The sequence below is a fragment of the Epargyreus clarus genome, unplaced genomic scaffold (genome assembly GCF_041222505.1).
Source record: "Epargyreus clarus isolate Ecla_fem2 unplaced genomic scaffold, WU_Ecla_fem_2.2 ptg000005l, whole genome shotgun sequence".
Taxonomy (NCBI): domain Eukaryota; kingdom Metazoa; phylum Arthropoda; class Insecta; order Lepidoptera; family Hesperiidae; genus Epargyreus; species Epargyreus clarus.
Window position 1 is genome coordinate 1747335 of NW_027332213.1, and position 18035 is coordinate 1765369.

The following is an 18035-nucleotide window of genomic DNA, read 5'->3' on the forward strand; positions in this document are numbered from 1 at the left end:
AGTACCAATTTATGTAATTTCTAATTATCATGAGCATGTATTGATGAACATATAGATATTGCACTGAACGTGTGTAAATCGCCTTATCCACGTGAAGCGGGTAATAATGATCGCATTTAACCAGCTGCTTTTAATTTTTCGCCTTTGCTTTTATTCGATTCAGCGCACAATTGGACAAAATTTTGTTCTGTTCTTTACTTTATTTCTTCGCTATTATCCTATTATCCGATAAAGAGTCATTGTTTTTATTATTTTCTCGGTTGAATTCAATTTTTTAACTTTTAATAATTACTTTCATTAAACTCCACTTTTAAACCTTTGATAGGACCCTACTATAGTAGTCGCCATACTGGTCTGTATATCAGAAGGTTTTTGGTTTGATTTCTGGTTCGGAAATAAAAAAAATGCTTAGGTAAAATATAACCAATGCAGCTCTCTTCTTTCGACTTTAAGATAAAGTTTAATCAAAATCTGTGCAGCCATACTTTAGAGGGGTAATAACGTATACTAAAAAGTGAATGACAATCTACCTAAAATTTAAATTCTACTTCTTTACTCAAACTTTCGATGTGGTTATTAGAACTTTAGTAAGAATTCTCCTGATACAAACAAAACTACAACCAGATCGACATATATTGCAAGTTTACAAGCACCTCAAGAACAACAACACAACTATCACCTACATCACAACAGACATAAATTGGGTACTAAGCTGGGAGCGCACCACAGCAATTTAGCAGTGCTTCGGTTGTTGGCGGACTAATTCAAGTAAACCCGGGGTGAGGGATGAGTGTAGCGATCCTAGATGATACTGTAGTATTTAGTATCTATTTCGTGAAATTGGGAAACTATGGTTAGGTTGAGATTGGATTTCTGATGACGTGTACATCTTTATTTTGGTTTAGATGATACATCCTTGGTAAAACTGCGTGGGTGCTCCTTCCTACAAATTTTTGTCTACGCCGAGAACTATAAAATATATTAAGTTAAAATACAACCAATGTCGCTCTCTTTAAAATCTTTTCCCTTTGAAAGTTTCATCAAAATCATCACAGCTATTTCCGAGATTATCACAACAGACATACATTGGGTATTAAGCTGAGAGCGCACCACAGCAATTTAGCAGCGCTTCAGTTGTTGGCGGTCTAATTCAAGTAAACCCGGGGTGAGGGATAAGTGTAGCGATCCTAGATTGATACTACACTATTTAGTATTTATTTGGAGAAATGTAGACTCTAAACGTAGAATGACGTATGACGTAATGTCTTTGTAAGAAGAGAGAGAAGAGAAAAGAGAAATAATGAAAGAACGTGGAGACAAGAAGTAAGTAGTCAAAGATAGATAGTTAAAAGGAAGGAAAGAATGAAAGGCAATAATTATTATAAAAAAACTGACTGCATAAAATATAGCCTACTAGCTTTTGCCCGCGGCTTCGCCCGCGTTTAATAGAAAATAATATGACATACTAACATACATAAAACTGAAAATTCGTACCTTCATTGGAATGACAGTGGCGCCATGTGGCGAAAATTGGTCGTAACAACTCTGAAACCTTCGTGGGCTCATGGACAACAACTTTGCTAAAGATCATCACTAAGTGATCAAGTCTTGATCAAATGCATAGTTTACGATTCAATCCTTACTAATATCGATTAAAATAATCGATCTTTTTGGTCCAAAAGATCGATTCTCCGATTAATCGATCTTAGATCGCCTTTTCTACTTCCCGTGGGATTTCCGTGATAAAAGTTATCCTATGTCCTTTCTCGGGTCTCAGACTATCTTTGTACAAAATTTCATTAAAATCGGTTCAGTGGTTTAGGCGTGAAGAAGAGACAAACAGGCAGACAGACAGAGAGACAGAGTTACTTTCGGATTTATAATATCAGTGATATGAACAGTGAACCCTGCCAACATTGCTACGCCCACAATTAAAACGAATACTATGACACCTCATATTATGTTAAATCCGTTAAGCCGTTTGGGCTGTAGTGACATACATGCTCTAAAACATTACCTCCGCTGTCTGGTAAAAAAAACAGAAAATATTTACCTTACTCCGATACTCAGAAAGTGGTGGAACCCTTTGTGGTTCGACTCCGGCGGCACCACCGCCACACCTATTTCTACCTAATAACAGCAGTGTTAGGCGCTGCTGTGTTCCGATTTGAAGGGTGTGGTAAGGGAGACAGACTTTTCCGAGGCGTTCCAGCTTAGTCCTCAGAGGTAGCGGCGCATCTGTGGCCGACCTCAGGTAGGAATATCTAGTCCTATCTGGGGTTGATTGAAGATGTCCATGGGCGGCAGTAGCCACTTACCATCAAGTGGACTGCTTCTCTTGTATTATAAAAAAATACTCACAAGTTATTTTACTAACACTAAAGCTATTTACTATCGATTGAATATTGTTATCTTTGTACCTTCATAATTCCGATAGGTTGTCAGAGTCTCACTGCCGGACATAGGTCTCTTTATGAAAAGGGTTTAAGCTTCAAAAGCTAGCTTTATTTCAAGGACCCATTGTGTTCCTCTGGGCACAAGTCTCCTCATAGAATGAGAGAACTTTAGGCCATATATAAATAGAGTTCACTTATTTTTGAGTACCTTTTTTCTAAGGACTATTATGCCTGTAGTTATTAATTTCTAATAGAAAAAGACAAAAGTGCCTGAGATTCGAACCTCGGACCTTTCGATGGGCGAGTTTTAAAGTACGAAGTTTTTCTGAACATCCCTAAGGTTGACTGGGAGAAAATGCTATTTAGCATTAAGTCCGCCTTTTGTACCACATTATTTTTAACATGGTCAATAAAGAGTAAATAAATAAAGTTACCAAAGTTTTTCGATTATCTTTTAAATCGCACAACGATAATTAAGACCTTATTCTATATTTTGGTTCAATTCCCAACAAAACAAGCTGAGCTACGTGCGAAAAACCCATAATTATTATAATACCGCTTATTAAATTAATTTCATAAATATTATTAACATTTTCCATTTACACGTAATATCGGTATCCATATTATGAGAATTGTTTGCCTTAATTAATATTATGATGAAGCTGAACAAGCGTGCGATTGGTTAAATCAATACGATTCAGTGCGATCACGATATGGTAGCCGTAAGGGTGGTTATAGACCTGTGCTGTTCCGTGTAACATGCGTGTTTCTTACTTGTAGTAAAGTGTATGAATGTGTAATTTTATTAATATTATGACGAAGCTGAACAAGCGTGCGATTGGTTAAATCAATACGATTCAGTGCGATCACGATATGGTAGCTGTAAGGGTGATGTTAGACCTGTGCTGTTCGGTGTAACATACGTGTTTGTTGCTTGTAGAAAAGTGTATGAATGTGTAATTAATATTATGATTAAGCTGAAGAAGCGTGCGATTGGTTTAATCAATACGATTCAAAGCGAACACGATATAGTAGCCGTAAGGTTGGTGTAAGACCTGTGCTCTTTGGTGTAATATGCGGGGAATAGTGAACGCATAAATGTGTCCGATCAGCGATTTTTGTTTAACTAGTAGCAGCATTTTATTATCACTAAATTAAGTTTAAATAAATAAATAAGGCAAGTGCCTAGCAGGCGTTTCATTTTTGTGGTTGCGGTGCTTCCGATGCAATAAGACTATTTACGTTTAACCGCTTAATAAGTCGCTAATTAATAAAATAGCATGTAGCAATGCCTTAAAAGAATTATTGCATAATATTATATTATATTATAATGCAATATAGGTGCTTTAGAAGACATTATTATTTTCACAAAATAATACTCACAGGGTTTCCTGAAAATCTTCAAACACTTGTAATAATCAAGTCCATATTATCTTTCCATTGATCTCTACGAACATTTACGTTATAAAATTCCAGAAATAATTATTAATGTGACCCTTTGGTAGGATCCCAATGTGCGGTAGTATTACAGTTAAATAGCACGAGTCAGTCACCACCTTAAACATAATCTGAAATTCATTGTGTAGTCAGTTGTGTGGCCCGATTGATCGGAAATATTATACACGTTATTTGCATAATAAAATACAAAATTACATAATGAATGCATTCAGTACGTTCGTATAGAATTAAGCTGCTAAGTAAGCCTCTTGTTTACATAAAATAATATTTTTTAAATTGAAGACTATGAAAAACGCGTTTGTGGCCGGCCTTAAGCAGATGTAGATCTTTGCGGCTAACTTACATATGAGGTGGCGATATTTGTCCCCAAGAATGGCAACATAAACGCAACGCAAATATTTTTTATTGGTACCGCCCATACCTATATGCAGATGAGGGCTATGACGGTATCCGTGGTTCCAACAAAGGGCGTCCAGAGGAACATCGTGGGGTTTTAGCCGGTAGGAGTCCGGCATATCCTCTCCACTGCCCTCGCAGCTGAGAGGAACCCGTTAAGTGATTCCCCAAGAAAAAAAGCTCGTAGAAAGAGAGGCAGATAAAAATTAAAAAAGTCACAAGATTTTTTATTATTGTTTATTTGTATTATTTATGTGGCAACGAACTTTCACCAATATTTTATGATATAGGCAGCAACTATTTTAAGAGAGAAACATAACTAACTATAAAAAGTATTCCCATATTTGCAAATCGAAAAAAACATATTTTAATTTGCAATCCAAACAACCTAACGAACCGTTATACAGCGACACCACACTCAATTAGTCACAACTAACTGATCGGCCCGTCCACAATTAACGGGACAACACTAATTAATTAAAACTTGTGAAGCCCGATCGGATTTATACTATCTGAGTTGGTGTTAATTAAAGACACTTATACATAAGAACCAATGAGTACGTAATTAGAAGCCAGTTCTCACGAACACTTGTCAACCAATACTGTCCCACTGCTGGGCACAGGTCTGCCCTCAGAGTTTTTTCTTTATAATATAGGAGTAGCAGACGAGCATGCAGTCCAACTGACCGTAAGTGGCTACGGCCCCCGTGGACATCTGTAATCAACCCCAGATAGGATTAGATATTACTACCTGAAGTCGGCCACAGATGCGCCGCTACCGCTGAGGATTAAGCTGGAACGCCTCGGAAAAGTCTGTCTCCCTTACCACACCCTTCAAGCCAGAACACAGCAGCACCTAACACTGCTGTTATTAGGCAGAAACAGTTGTGGCGGCGGTGCCGCCGGAGTCGAACCACAAAGGGTTCTACTACCTTCAACAGTCATAAACCAGTGTTAAGTCATAGACCACCGCGCTGGCCAAAGGCGGATTGGTAGACTTCATACAACCTTGAGAACTTTTATTTTAGAACTCTTTAGGCGTAACAAGCCTCCTCATGATGTTCTCCTGCACCGTTTTAGCAAGTGTTTTGTATGTATGCACAGACTGAGCGATAAGTCCTTTGCAACCTAGCGTCCGTAATACTTATCTTAGTATTAACTAATGAGTAATTCTACGTTTGCTTAAACAGCTAAATAATCTGCTCTCTGTGTGCATAGCCCTGATGGGTTCGACATTAGCCACTTATTTTCAGATGGACTGTATACTCGTTTCTTAAAAATATAATATGTGGTGCCGCCGCAGTAGAATTGTTTCTTTATAACTGTGTGAAATAGTATTTTACACAGCGTTTCAAACACTTGGTTTAAAAGGTCCATAAAACTCAGCTTTAATAAAACTACTAACACAGTACCTCCTCCTTTTACAAAGTCGGTAAAAACCTGGTCTGTTAAAATAATATCAATTTAATATACCTTGTGCACAGCGGGTCATTAATGAGTAATATTAATTTGATAATGACTTTGTTAACCAACTACATGTTAATGAAGCGTCAATTACTTTATAACGCCTCGCTTCGATGTTAATGACAAACTTTAACGACGGACATCCATAAATTAACGCGGACATTCATTAATTAAAACTTGTGAATCCCTATCCGATTAATGTATCATTAGTGAGGGGCTGTTTACTTTTAATCATTAATTGGTGCTATTTAAGCATTACAACTCAATGAGTTCGTGTAATGTTTAAATGTAATGCTTTCGTATCGACGGTCCATGTGGCACAGTGATTACCATACGCAAAGGGCTTTTGGTTCGATCCCCGTAGAACCACAGATTTAGATTTAGACCGTTTTACTCTGTGTTTAGTGGATTTGTTTTCAATGTAGTGTAGTAAGTTGTTGTTTATTAGTTTATCTATAGTTTTCAGTCGACCTTTAGGTAGGTCGTAATACCTTTAGGTGTTTATTGTAACGGTTCAAGTGATAAAGCCATGTGACTAACGGACAGATGGACAGAAAACGTCAGAAAGCTTTGTGTAAATTATGTGTAATTATTTTAATGTACCAAATCTAATCAAAAAAGGTGGTAGAACCCTTTGTGGTTCGACTCTGGCGGCACCACCGCCACACCTATTTCTACCTAATAACAGCAGTGTTAAGCGCTGCTGTGTTCCGGTTTGAAGGGTGTGGTAAGGGAGACAGACTTTTCCGAGGCGTTCCAGCTTAGTCCTCAGGGGTAGCGGCGCATCTGTGGCCGACCTCAGGTAGGAATATCTAATCCTATCTGGGGTTGATTACAGATGTCCATGGGCGGCAGTAGCCACTTACCATCAGGTGGACTGCATGCTCGTCTGCTACTCTTATATTATAAAAAAAAATAGTTCCATATTCTCAGAAACTATTCAGTATTTAACGTTAAATTAGATAAGTAAAATTCATATACGATCTACGCGTCCACAAATCGGCTACGTGCATTAATTAAAACTTGTCAATCTCGATCCAATTAATGTATCATTAGCGAGGGCCTGTTTGCTTTGATCATTAACGGATATTGTTTGTTAAGTTGTATTTATTACCAAATAATGATATTTCAGTTTATTAGTAACTCAAGGCAGAATTGCATGAATTGAAATTGCTATTTGATAACTTGTATAAAATCTATAACATACTAGCTGACCCGGCAAACGTTGTGTTGCCATATAAATAAAAAAAATGTTAAGGGTGTACAACCTGTATCACTTAGGGGTATGAAAAATAGATAGTAGCCGATTCTCAGACCTACTGAATATGTATATAAAATTTGGTGAAAATCGGTAAAGCCGTTTCGGAGGAGTACGGTAACTAACATTGTGACACGAGAATTTTATATATATTAATAACATTTCGACTGAACGCTACGATTAAAAACTTAATATAATTGTGCCAAACGACTACAGTGCTAAGCGCTGTTAATATAATATGTTTAAAATACATAAGGCATTTTAAAACCATCCGTGAATCACATTAGCCTTTCTTGACAGTCGGGTAAAAAGGAGCCGACAACTATCAATGATACAAATCAATTTGGCAATATTTTTTTGAAGTAATACCAAGTACAATAAACCTCTGTGATTCGACTTCGGTGGCACCACCGCCACACATATTTCTGCCTAATAACAGAATTGTTAAGTGCCGCTGTGTTCTGGTTTGAACGGTGTGGTAAGGAAGACATAATTTTCAGAGGCATTCCAGCTTAGTGCTCAGGGGTAGTGTCGCATCTGTGGCCAATCTCAGGTAGAAATCTAATCTTATTTGGGGGTAATTACAGATGTTAATAGGCGGTCGTCTGCTACTCCTTTATTTAAAAAAATGCGTATTAAACTCGGTTTATATCCCAAAATATACACTATTTTCATATTACCGAAAATTGCAATGTATTGAATGCAAATGTCTAGCAACACCGCACTCAATCAATGACCAACTATTCAGGACCGACGCGTCCACAAATTAACGCCAGGATTCATTAATTAAAACCTGTGAATCCCAATCCGATTAACATACAGGTGAGATACTGTTTACGTTAGTCCATAATGGGTAGTTTAGTATCAGAAAATTACATACTACATTTTTAAGTTTAAAGGTAACACATTTATTTTGACCACTTTACCGAATTCGGATGATTAAAACCCTAAAATGTTTAAAATGAAGGATCACTATTTTATTATACACAGAGAACCCTAAAAATAACTCAATATTATTTACAATACAAGTGTACACGGCGACCGGAAGTAATCCGTTTTTCTTATCAACATCAAACAAAGCCGAAACTTGACCAAATATTGTTGCACAGCCGAGCAGAAACCGGCAAATAAATAGTTCCTTTGATCGTGTTCAGAATAACCTTTATTATTGTTACTAAGTAGATATATATTATGTACTATTTTTGTACTATGTACATATTGAAAGTGTTTTAAGCCTGAACTAATAAAAGTACTTCGCAGATGTATAATCCGTGTTATGTAAATAGAGTAAGTACCTTCAAAAAGTTACCACAATTAACAATATATCTTAAGAATTGAATGCTTTCTGCAATTACACTCATACTTGCAAAAAACATCCGTACCTAGAACAGAATTTTAAATATATAATTTTTTACGTCTAACTGCGAATTAGTAGCTAGTTCACATTTTGAGCACTTACAAAAGAAATTATCATTTTTTTATCATTGGTAAACAATATTTTGGTAGATTGTTTATTAATAAGGCGTTATCGATCCAACAAACTTGCTTATAGACTTGCATAAAAAGTGAAGGTAGAAAAACCTCCCGAAATCAAACCCGAATTCACACGAGGACTTCCTCCGAAAGATTCCCGTTTCCGTAATGAAATGTCGAAACGCACACACACTTATTCACTGTCACAGATTAAGAGAATGAGGGTATACATCACAAATGGAGTTTTATGCCTACGTTTATCCAAACGAGTTTAAGTTATTCATTAACATGATTATTCATTTTAATGAGTAACGTCATCTTTTTTCAGTTTGAAAGAAATATAATACAGCTCAGTGGAAATATACGAGTAAGTACTATCAATTACAATCACTTCTTACGTTTATTTTCCAATGTAGCGGTAATATATAGTAAAATGTAAAGAATTACATAAAACTCAATAGAAAAAAAAAAACATTTTACGTGGTAAACAATTTTCACATTTTACCCACATTTTCAGTTACAACCATAATTCATACAAGTAGATTGAAAAAAAATGTTATATTCTAAATATATGTATACCTCAGTCGGAATCTAACCAAAGTAAACTGCTAAATACGTGTCATATAATATAATACGAATTCTCACAATCTTAAAGTAATCTTAAACCTAATTCTCCGTTCTCGGTAGAACTGATCGAAAAACTCCAATTTTGGAGTAAGTGGTATTCGGGTCACGTGCGCGGCAGCTGGACGAGCTGATGGGCTTTCACTCAACATTCAGAACCATTCTAGATTAGGCCTTTAGAATTAAATGGAACTATTCAAAATTTTGCCAATATGTGGTTTACTTATAAATTAGATTATTTACACCACACGTTTTTTTAGAATTACTTATTTACGTTGGCAATATTATTAGTTGTATGTACGAAAACTTTTCACGAAATATTTGAATACTTTTGTGTATTTGTAAAATACATTGGTGTAATACAATGATGTTCTATTTTAAAGCTTTCTTTGATTTGGAGGTCACAAAAGCTACTAAAAATACTTTATTTAAAAATAACATAATCTGCAAAGGATTCGATTATACTTTTCATATAATAAAAGTATTAAATATGAAATATTATCTGGTCATTGCCACGATGGACATCTGACTGTATAAATATATAGAAATCTCAAAGCAAAAATTGAATATTTATCTTTGTACACTCTGAAATAAAATAATACGCTTAAGTATATAAGGTAGGAATAAGGTAGCGATGCCGCCGAAGTCCATCCACACAAAAATGGACTATCTTCAAAACAATTGGCGTGGTCAGGACTCAGGAGTGACTACTTCGTCCGAGGCGTTCTAACTTAGGTACTCCCCAGTAGTAATGCATGTATTATCGACCTTAGGTAGAACCTTTATATTTTTTTAGATTAATGTCAGATGATCCATGGGCTGCAGTAGCCACTTACCAATTCACTATCAAGTGAACTGCATTCCCGTCTGCTTCTCAACTATTAAAAATCTATAAATAGCACTACTGCACAATCCTCTAATCTATGCCCGCATTTTATTGGAACTCCGTACCCAGCCCCCAGATTTATTCTTCGCGCATAAATTGACGAGACAAATTTCCTTCTCAAGTGATTTAGTGACATTTGTGGCGTGCCAGTGGATCGTGTTACGTTCCCTTAATATATATGGACGGGCGCAACGCTTATTGATATGTACGAGTATAGCAACGCGATGACGCTCTAATTTGTTTTGTGGGCGTCTGGTTATAAGAGTTTATTTGCTATGGTAACGGTGATATGTGTGAATGGCATCGACATTGTTGACAGGGGTGTAGTTTTTTTAAGTCAATCCAGATGTAAGACTATGGATCGTTGTCGATTTATTAATTTATTCAATTTCTATGTTACTACTTGTTTATACTATGGAAGTAGAAAAGAGCATGTAGTAGAGCATGTAGTCCATTTGATGTTAAAAAGTTACCGCCGCCCATGGACATCTGTAATCAACCCCCGATAAAATAAGATTTTTTCCTCTGTGAGATCGGCCACAGATTCGTTGCTTGCCTGGAGCAAGTATATCGCTCTTAACACACCCTTCAAACCGGAACCTAGCAATACTAGAGACTGCTGTTATTATACGCTATTGGGTGTGGTAGTTGTGTCTTCAGAGTCTTGACCACACAAATTTCCTTCTCAAGTGATTTAGTGAATTTGTGGCGTGCCAGTGGACCGCGTTACGTTCCCTTAATGTATATAGACGGGCGCAACGCTTATTGATATGTACGAGTATAGCAACGCGATGACGCTCTAATTTGTTTTGTGGGCGTCTGGTTATAAGAGTTTATTTGCTATGGTAACGGTGATATGTGTGAATGGCATCGACATTTTTGAAATAGACGTAACATTTTTTTATCGTATGGATCTTTATTAATATATTTATTAACTGTTTCAATTATTTATATATTATTTTTATGCGTTATTCGTTGTTATTTATTAAAGTAGCAAGCGAGCACGCAGTCCACCTAATGGTAAATAGCTACTGCCACATTTGTACCAAATCCCCGATAATATTATAATTTTCTTTAAGGTTGACTAAGTTGGAACGCCTCGATCAAATATATCGCTCTTGCCACACCCTTCAACGCGGAACACAGCAGCGTTTAACATTACTGTTATGAGGCAGAAATAGGTGTGGCAGTGATGCCTCCAGAGTCCAACCACAAAGGGTTCTACCGTCTTCATAACTTGTAAACATATTTATATGCAGACATAACGTTAACTTGAAAAGTAGGTCTCTTGCTAAAATAAATTCCATTCATGAAGAAACTCAAACATACTCAATCATTCGCCCGATGATAGTTCGGCGTCACGATTTGGCAGCCATATAAAAGTTGTAACTATAACTTTTTAGTTTTCTCGGACTACGGTTACCATAAATAAAGTTAGATAACAGGACACAATGTTAGTAACAGTATGAAATGTTACTTTGCGGAAATCCATCCTGTAAAATTATGACAACCATTTATAATATTGTATAGTAAACGTTAAATAAAATTATAGTTGACAATTTGAAAAATGATTACTATTTACTAGTGTTGTATAAATAGCTACAAATGTAGATCTTCATTTGAGGACGTAAATAATAATTTATTTTCTAGAATGCCACTAATTATAAAATATTTGCTTCAGAATTCTATTTTGTTTTCAAAAGGTAAATATTAAATGAAAAAAGTGTAATACAATATCTAAATACATGAAAATATTTTTTTTATTGGAAAAAGTCTGTCTATACTTTTTGACCTTTAAACAATAATAAAACTTCTTATCAAAATTGCATTATAATCATATAATTTTAAAGAATATTATCTTTAACATCTTTCTACCATTATAGTTACAAGTTTTCAGAAGAAAACGAGAGTATATATAATATAGCTTTAAATTGTCAGTTACATTAAACAGTATTTAATTAAAGGAATTATTCTTTTGAATTGCGATACAAATTTATTAGCAACAAACCAATTATTCTGGAATAATTCCTGATTTCCTTAAAACATTGTCAACCTACTGGACAGCGAAAGAAAAACATAGCGATTCCCAAAGTTCTTTTTGCCGTCCACTCGACGCTTATTGTATCGATTCCCTAACTTTGTTGTTCGTATTTCTGGACGTTGATGTTTTTGTTTGAATATCTGATACTTGGACTAAGTACTTACTACTCGTGATAGCGATGCCTCTAGAAAACAAAATTTATTATGCTTAAAGAAGTAGTAAATATGCATAATGGTAAGTGGTCACTGCCGCTCAGGGTAATCTCCAATAAATCCCAGATAAAATTGGAATCCTACCTGCGATCGGCTGTAGATGCTACCCATAAGGACTTAGAACGCTTCGATTAAGTGTCCGTTACCACGCCTTTCATAAATAAATAAGACGCTTTCTAAACTCTATGTAGTGCTGAGACAGGCCACTAAGAGAGTTTTAGTGAGGTAAGAATTCCATAAAATCCGGTACCTCTCCCATGAGTTTGTTGTACCTTTTAGTACCTTAAAAGTTTTTCCTGTTGTCACCAAAAGAAGAAATAAGTACGTACTCTGTAAAAAATTGGAATGTCTTTCCATGAGGATTGAATGATGGCTCTACCAACGACAGATTGACAAACGGAGAGACATCGGAGACCTCGTTAGTAAGGTCTCGTTTTTACCCATTCAGTACGGAACCCCAAAATTGGCACGATAATTTTAATTTACAATTAAATGCGCTGTAAGCGCGCTCAAAACTGAATTTTAAACATAAAATTAAGTTTTAACATTTTAATTACTTGAGAATTGTAGTTCCAATGTGATTCCAATTTTAATATTCGTTTTATATTATTTTCAATTATAAATCAGTAAATAATTAGTTTGAAATATTTATTTCATTATGCTTTAAAACATATTACTTGATTATACCGTCGAATTGGCGAATAAAGGTTCCATGCACAAGCAATATATTTTTTTTCACTTTATATAAAAAAAATATCTCGGGATCCGTAGTGCAAGCTCCATTTACACTTAACTGGTTATTAGCTATTTTACTCATATTTTTTGTTTGTTATTATTTTGAAAGTTGGAATCATTATGAAAAAAGCGACAAATGCCACTCAAATTTGTGTTGCCTGTGAATACATGTGTATATGTACGTGCATGAGTGCGTGTACGCCTACGTGTGTGTACAAGTGTGTCTGTGTATGTGATTGGGAATAAATGATAGAGCGTGTGATACTCGTAGTTGTTGTGTCTTTGTTGCTACATACTTATAATTTTGTCAGTCGTATGTTGAATACTTACAAAATCTTTTTTAATAAAAGTCCGAACTGTTTTTTCCGATATGAGTTGCTTTTTGGCCTAGTGACATTTTTAGCTACACCGATTTTTTATGCTTTTGGTCCTTGTTGCCGATTTCTTGGACGGCTAGAGATCCGAAATTATTTTACTAATCATATTTAAATCTTCACACCATTCCCTCCTATCACGAAATCCTAAATGTTCAATCCTTCGTTCCACGATTTCCTTCATTCGATGTTGGATTCCATTAGAAAAATGGATTTTTTCCGCTACCGCTTCGGAAAGTAATTTTCGATAAAACAATTTGTGACGTCGTTCCCCACATGTGTGACGTGGCGCACCGATTTTTATATATTTTAGGATATTATAATGTTTTTACTGGAATCTATGTACCTAATGTATAAAGTTCTATAATATTATTATATTCTAATATGTTCGATGGTTATTTTTACCTTTGTCCATCTATATTAAAATAGCGTGTTAAAATAAACCTACGCCAGCTAACTGTCGTGAGAGGAGACTGAAAGGGGTCATCCGGAGCTGCGGACTATAAGAGTAAAAGCTCAATCTGCCCAACCAGTAATCCTAGGAAGGCCCTGGGCTTATGTCATTGCATTCTTCGTTAGCATACAAAAGAAAGAATGGGCAGTAAAGTAAAAATCTCATACAATCTGATGACGTTAAAGGTCGTAAAAAGTGCAGTCACGTACAAAACATCGAAAAATCACACAAACGGGAGAAAAAAATCATCCCCTAACCTATAACTTCTTTCAAGTTCCAATCTTTTTATTACCTCGTACTAAACAGAATGAATATTGTAAGTTACTAATTAAGATAACTTTTGAACATTTAATTAACTCCGTTGCCGGCGACGTTAAAGTGAATTTATATGAGAAAAAGAAAAGTTCCAAGTTAATGGATAAAGTTAAACGAGTCATTGTCAGCAGCTCAGCCATGATTTATTGATTCAACGTCCATATTTGCATCGCTTTTAAAAGCATTTAAAAACATTAGAATGTTTTCTTTTTACCAGACTGACGTAAAGTGATTATGTTCTACCAATATGTAATTAATATGTATGAGTTATGAGAAGTCAGTGTAATATCACTGTCCAATAATTGCATGTTTGCAGAGTGAGTGACTATTTGTTGAGTTGTCATCATGATTTCTGAAATGTTTTACTTTACAGAATTTATTATCATCAGTGACTAATTGGTGCTTTACTTTAATATTGCACATGATAGTAGATATAAGTATTTCCTCTTGAAACAATTTGATCGAAAGTATTCTCTTTCACTATTTCTCATTACATCGCTAGCAAAAGAATAGCTCTTTTGAATCATATTTCATACCATTCCAAGAATACCTTACCTTAGGAAGAAATTTGTTTCACATCTTGCACATTTCTGTTGAAAGAAAAGCATAAATCTTGAAGGTGGTAGCACCCTTTGTGGTTCGACTCCGGCGGCACCACCATGGTATACAGCATGCTCGTTTGCTACTCCTATGTTAAAAAACAGCATCCTGGAGAACCGTAATGCCCCGAAGTCAACCACAACCTAACCTCTTCGTTCTCAGTCAATAATGAAACTGTGAATCGTCCTTGATACTATTGTATTGAAACCTCATTGGAGTTTCAACGTTCTAAACGACTTGAACCACAAACCGCATGTGCAAAGTTCCTGCAAGCCTAATGTTACCACTATGGACCATTGTCTGAAACTAGTTCAAAAAGTTGCTAGCTATCTAACGCAGTATTAAGGCAAGTTCAGTGCTAAAATTTGATGATCATTTTATTACAGTGGATGGCTGGAAAAGTGCAGTGTATATGGTTAAACTTGCGTAAGATGAACAAATTAAGTCCCAAATTGTAACCAGCAAGAAATCGGTTTCGATCAAGAGTTGCTGTCATTTGACAGTAGCCGTTAAAGTTGTTGAAGGTGATAGAGAAACCTTCTATACTTAGTTCGACCTTGGTGGCACCCCCGCCACACATGCGTAATAACGGTAGTATTAAGAAATACTTTTTCAAGGAAGGAAGGCATACTTTTTAGAAACATTTCAGCTTAGTTTCAGGGGTAGCGGTGCATTCATTACTAACCTAAGGTAGAAATTTAATCTTAAAGGCGGTTGATTACAGATTTCCATATGGGCGGCAGCAGCCACTTACCATCAAGTGGGCCGCATGCTCATCTACTACTCCTATATTTAAAAAAAACCGGCTTTTCGCCGGGCTGAAAAGATTTGGTGGTCCCTTATCTATAACTATTTTTCTTCCACCATTGCAGCATTGTAGTGAAATAAACTGGCATAACCCAATATAAAAAAAGATACGAATAATTGAGCAACAGAAAGAGAGTTGCAGTCCTACACCTCTCAAGCCCGTACTCAGTAACTCTAAAATAATAGATGCAGCTAAATTCTACCACATTCAGCCCAATATCTTAAAATTCAATTACCAAATGCACCCACTAAGCGCAACACACCACGACGTTGTAAATCAGCGCCAACTACCCAATGGCGTAACTTAAAAATGCAAGCGCTTCATCAAAACTGCAGCGTGATTTCACTCCCAATTAAGTTCGTTATTTATGCATTCGGTTAAACTCACCAGCAAACTGACTGGCTTATTCTGGAGGAAGGAATTTCCTTTTCATTCGTACTTTCGTATTTTTGGCTGTTTTGGATATCTTTTTTTTATAATATAGGAGTAGCAGACGAACATGCAGTCCACCTGATGGTAAGTGGCTACTGCCGCCCATGGACATCTGGAACAAACCCCTGATAGGATTAGATATTCCTACCTGAGGTCGGCCACAGTTGCTCCGCTACCCTTGAGGACTAAGCTGGAACGCCTCGGAAAAGTATGTCTCCCTTACCACACCCTTCTAAACGGAACACAGCAGCGGCTAACACTGCTGTTATTAGGCAGAAATAGGTGTGGCGGTGGAGCCGCCGGAGTCGAACCACAAAGGGTTCTACCACCTTTTATTCGTATAGTTGATGAATACATTTTTTCTACTTGCCATAGCTTTCTGCATTCTGCTTAGACTTAAACATTTAAGAAGATATGAAAGGTACCTTCAAATTCTTCTATCCATAAATTAACATATATTAAATTGATTCAACAGCAATTTCTATGATGCAGCAGTTCTCTGTTTAGGTGGAAGTGTGTGGGCCCCGGCTAATGTTACACTTCAGGAGTGGCTACTCATCTATGACCGACTTCACTTGGAACCCCTGTTCAAAATTGACAGTGACCACTTACCATCAGGTGGATTACATGCTCGTTTTCTATCAATTACAAATAGCAAATCAATTATAAATTCCAAGCGATTTTCCAACAGTTTTCAGATCAGAAAAATAGCGCAATTATTCGAAAAATCGAAAACTAGCGACGATAGTTTTGAAATAGCACTTTTTTTTCGTTGCAGATACCGGAATAATCCCTCGGGTCCTATGCAGGAAACACGAGTATTTGGCAAGAGCGCTGAGAGGCTTGTATCATTTTAAATGAGTCGGGTAATCGGTGGCGTGGTGCTGGCTTTTTAAGCGATCGCCCATGTAGCCTCAATAATTTAGCTGCTCAATTTACGGCACGCACCTTTTATTTTTAATCATTATCACATAAATTCTATTTTCATTAACAATTGCAATTACGTCGGAGATAACACAAAGAAAACCTTTCTCAGAGTTCTTTGGTCTGACGCGCAGTGGGTCCCAGGTTCGATCTCCGGTCAAATAAATATATAAATAATTAATTCAGATTTTTTTGGGCCTGGGACCTTTTGTATTCATCTATGTATGCGTCCATGGCACCCGCGGTACAGTTAATCAGGCTGTGAGTGTAGAAAGCGTCTACATAATATTTTCAAAAATAAAGTCTACTATTCTGAACGTGAACGGTTTTTATCAAATAGTTCAGGTTAGGAATGGTGGACTTGAGATCTTTCTCTTTGAGGTCTTTTTTATTGGAAAGAAAAAAAAAACATCAGTAATACCTATATCGGGATGATAATAAAATACATTTATATACCAAAAGATTCTTGTAAAATATATTTCTAGCCTAATCCCAGCAATCGTCAGAGTAATATGTTAGGAATGACGATGATGAAACAGATTCAAAAATATCAAAACATAAAGTACCTATGTGTGAATAACTATTCCTACTAATTCTTTGATTGAGTATTGTATAGCAGAACTACCCGTATATTAGAATTAAGGGTCCCAATATCCGATACGTAATTAAGGTAGTCCCGTGGGTGTCGTAAGAGGCCGAAGACAAAACTTATGGGCATATTGGATATTGGCCTATTAACAAACTTTGGAAACCGAAACTGAAGTTAAAAGCTATGTGACGTGTATGTATTGGTCACATAAATGATGGTGGCGCGGTTTTGCAATCGAGGAAGGCTGTTTGTTTATGCCCGTTATTATTAATCAATCTATCCAATGTTTTGTCTTCCAAAGATCGACATTTGATAATTTTTTTATACTAACAATTGTCAAATTATGAACTTTAGTTGGTAAAAATTGGGGTTAGCTATATTTATATGCCTAGCTATATTTTTAACACCTGTCGAAACAAATATACTCGTCATAAGATGTCCTAAGAGACGTCATAAGGCCCTTTTAGAAATAGAGGCTTGCAGATGAATGATCTCGCAGAAGATGATTAATCGAATATCTAAATTGTCAGGCTGCAATATCTATGTAAAGAGATTAATTGGTCATACTTACATGAGTATAGACTAATAATAGATAG